Source organism: Acanthaster planci, unplaced genomic scaffold, assembly GCF_054643075.1.
Source record: "Acanthaster planci isolate LZ-2023a unplaced genomic scaffold, COTS_SCS Contig199, whole genome shotgun sequence".
Classification (NCBI taxonomy): domain Eukaryota; kingdom Metazoa; phylum Echinodermata; class Asteroidea; order Valvatida; family Acanthasteridae; genus Acanthaster; species Acanthaster planci.
The window spans coordinates 34,901-39,389 of record NW_028257820.1 but is presented as its reverse complement, the minus strand read 5'-3'; positions in this window follow the sequence as shown (position 1 = coordinate 39,389).

The following is a 4,489-nucleotide window of genomic DNA, read 5'->3' as shown; positions in this document are numbered from 1 at the left end:
GGCAGTGGCAAGTGCTACCCCTGTGCGACCGTACAGGTCAATTGAAGACAGCCGAACCATAAAATTCAATAAATGAAGTTGTGATAATACATCTTTCGACAGCTCAGCACTGTTGGTGCAAAGTACAAGTAGTTCTTCTCACTCACATGCATAAAAACCAGACAAACGGGGGATAAAAATTTAACAATGAGAGCACACAAAAACAAGTCGCCATATGACGGCTTCATCCTGACATTTTAGCAAATGCCAAAAGGCATGAAACGAAATTTGCACATGTGGCAACTGTTTGGGTTGGTATCCCTAGCAGACTCTGCCACATTACTATAGAGGAGGAATATCCAGTTTTGGGGGTGGCAAATAATATTTCCCAGAAGATGCCACTTGTTACTATTAGATATTTTCTCAAGCAGTGGCAAAAAATTACTTGTTCATATCTTTTAGAATAATTTTAGCTGATTATATAAGTCAAAAACATACCAGAGTCTTCAAATGTGCAACTATGTCCTAAAAAAAAAGAATGAAACAATAATACTGAGCCACTTTCGAGAAAAATGTTCAATAGTTTTGTGAATTTGGTTATAAAATGTATACGGCAGTCAGGACTAGTGGATTCAAAATGATAGCCCCAAATATGCGTGCTCTGAGGATTTATCTGAAAATCAAACTGATTTATTTCTTCTAAAAAGGCAAGAAAGAAAATCATGAACTTGATCTAAAGTACTGCATGTACTTCTTTTCTATTTAAAAGTGATAAATAAAATTGTTCATGAAAATAAAACAAGTTTATTGAAATTTATGGACAATGCACATCATGTGGTAGCAAGTTTTCTTGAGAACAGTTGAGAACACTCCATATAAACACACATGAAACCAAGATCACACATGTTTTTTGCAGCGGAGCTGCTTGCAGTTGGATATCCCTGTTTAAAGGTGGGGTACACCCTTGGGGTTTTTTTTTTGAGTCACAATTTCATAAGAATGGCAGATTAAGGTTTATAACCACTTTGTGCTGAGGTGCCCAGAACCAGAGACTTTGGCTTTATAAGCAAAGCCAGGGTGCCCGAAATCGGAAAAAGGAGCTTGGCCATGTAGGAAAGACTATACTCAACAAAAGACTGGGCTGCTGGAAATTGCCAACATTTTTTCAGTTGTCAATCGCGGAGGAAATCCGTCATTGTTTTGAATGATTATACCAATTTTTGTGGTATTCAATGCAAGTGGATTACTACCAGGGACAAAATCGCTCTAGCGCTCCAGGGATGAGCGATCAATACCGCTGCACGCTAATCTGGTCCACATTTGAAAAGATGCCAGCAGCACACTGGGCCAGTTTCAGGAACAAAAGAAAATTATGTAACACTGCACAATCTGGGCTTTCTTTTCACGGTAGCAGGCCTGGCTGAAATACTTGGGCATGACTAGATGTCACGCCCTGTCTGTCAGATTAGAGTAGACACCAGACGGTCATTTGTGTGGGTATAAATGTCTAGTTAATAAAGTTATGAATTTGTGAAGAATTTTGGAAACAGAAAATCTTGCAAATCCCCCAGGAATACATCATGCAATTTCAAATTAAACCCGACAGCATATGGATAAGATTCTCTGCAACTTACATTCCACTTGTTTCATGTTTGAGTCGACTGCTTTTCGAAAACAGTGTGGCATTTTCAATGAATAAATTGAAGATCTTGTAATTTATCTTGCGTAAAATCAATGAAGTACTGGGCATTCATAGTAAGTGAACAACACCCGGTGTCATGGTGACGAACAGGCATGACAGGTTCTCTTTCCCTTTATGAAAGAGCAGTTTTCCACGGCCAAGAGTAATCATTGAATTTACCTTAGAGTAGTGTGCCTCCTCAACAATGTATGAAAAAATTCATCCAGGAGTGAAGTACATGTATGCAAGATGTATTTTTTTTTTTGCGTTGGGGAGATGTTAATTTTTTTGTAACGGGTTTTACCTTTACCCAACATATATTAATAAGCACTGTATGCTCAGTGCTTGTCCGAGAGCTTGCGAAAAAACCTCACAAGCTTACTCGGGTGAGACTCAAACCCATGACCTCCTGCTTACTAGTGCAGATGTCTTAACCACCCGACCATCGAGCTTATCAGGGTCGGCTGGCCAGTCCGAGTCAAGTGAAGCAGCGGGTACCACGAACTATTTTCAAGATTATTATTTTTTTTTTAAGCTCAGTAAGCTCTGTGGTTGAGACATCTGCACTAGTTAGCAGGAGGTCGTGGGTTCGAGTCCCACCCGAGTAAGCTTGTGAGTTTTTTGCAAGCTCTCGGACAAGCACTGAGCATACAGTGCTTATTTACGTTGGGTAAGAGCAAAACTGTTATATAAAATTACGTGTATGCAGTCGACTAGTGTCTGTGACACGCAACAAACGAGTATTTACACGAGCGTTCATAATTGTGCTAATAATAAACACTTTCGCATGAGTTTGTTTGTCACTGAAAGTCTAAAAACTCCATTCTTAGTTTTCGACTGATACGGGCAACAAGGAAATTATGTCTTGAAATACGTGAGGTTTAACATGTGGAAATCATACTCTTTGTTGACAAAAATCCTCTCACTGGGCAGATGGAAACAGCCATCATATTTGGACGATAGCATTATGCTCTGGGGGTGATTTTGAATTTGCAACGTTTTTACTTAAGAAAATCCTTTCCTTAAATAAATTTTAACTTTACACTGATCCAGTTTATATTCTACTTTATTCCTTAATACACTGAGTTTCCTCTAATTTCAGTTTCCAATGTGTTTGGTGAATTTCTGCTGGTATATATAGACTGAGGCTGTTATGCACTTTCAAGTAAGATATTCCTGGATTACACAGTCATCTGATTTTTGGGATTTTACCAATGGTGTAACCTACCTTTAAATGGTCCATGCTTTAAGTAACAAGTTAAGGCATCATCTGTGGTGTGTGGATGCCTTTGTATACAGCAAGTCTGTATACCTGAAGTCAACAAGGGTAAATCACAAGCCCAGAAAATATGAACATAAGCCAAAAATATAAGAAAAGAATCATAACACAGTGGTTAAAAAATTATAGTAAACTTCAATACAGACAAACAATTAAAACTTGAACAAACTGCTGTAACAAAATTTATATTACAGGGTCAAAGACATATACATACAAATTAACCGAGAAGAAAACTTCATGGAATGTCTGCACTGGACTTAAAATGGGAAATCAATTTAATTCAATTTAATTTAATTTATTATAACTGTCACGATAAAGAAAAACACAAGAAATTTGTTTTCTTATATGCATGATACAATGAAACATAAAAATGTTTGGTATCTCAAGACTGCACAAGCACCCATTCAGTTCGAAATGATGAATATCCAGTTAAACAAGATAGAGAATATCGTAACAAGTTCTATTCCTGTCAACAGAGAATAGTAATCAAGGACCAGCAGTCCAGAGCTTCAGCCCAAACATTTACTCATGGCATGTGCAGCCAGCAGGGGGAACGCTATGGAATTCCATATCTGCCATCGTGCGTCATCTGTCGCGCACTGCCTTTTTGGAGAATTCAACCAAGTGTTTTTAGGGAAAATTGTTTTTCCCGCAAAAATGTTGAGGCAAACTTATCCGCAGTACAATTCACTCTTGCCTACTGTAAAAATGTACTGATTTGTTTTCATGAAATTCTAGAATTAACTCTGCCAGGCGATACAGACATTTCATTTTTTCCCCGCAATTTTACCTTGAAATCCACAAATACTAGACAGCAAATTGTTTTGTCAATTGTGCTGTGGATAAGTAACTGTTTATTGAATGTTATGGGGACAATTGTCTCTTGGTTTAATTTTCAGAAAATATTGGCCTTTGTGGGTGTGTACATGTATGCCATGGTGGATAGGCCAGTGAGCACAGGTAGTCCAGCATGTCAGCGCTATTTATGGGGCTAGCAAAGTGACATTACTGTTTAAAAGACTTCTGTGTGCCTATGTGCAACTCAAGTCATGTCTGATTTGGAGTATACAGCAAATCGCATCGTAGGTATACCCGCCCTCAAAATAATGTTGAATCAGTTTGTCTCTTATAAAACATATTAAGGAATCAAACAATGTAAGTAACTTATATAAATTCAGTTCAAAGTTACTCTTGTATTTCTGGGGTCATGATCTGTTGGGATATCATGGAAGGACAGACAGGCATGGCGGATGAACAAGTATGTAAAAAGATCAATGGTCGAAGTGAAAAATAGCACTGCGCAAGCATGATAAAAAAAGACGGGCAACGAATGACGGGTAACGCACGGCGGGCGACGCACAAGGGCAGCTATGGAATTCCATAGAACACTCTGTGACAGGAAGCTAATTATGCTATCTTTGGTGGTTCAAAACAAAAAAGATAATGAAATTAGACAACAAGAGTATCTTAAAAATGTTAACAATTATAACGAACATTATTGGAAAGTCAGAAAATTTACCAAAAACGAAGCAGACACTTTATCATGGTGA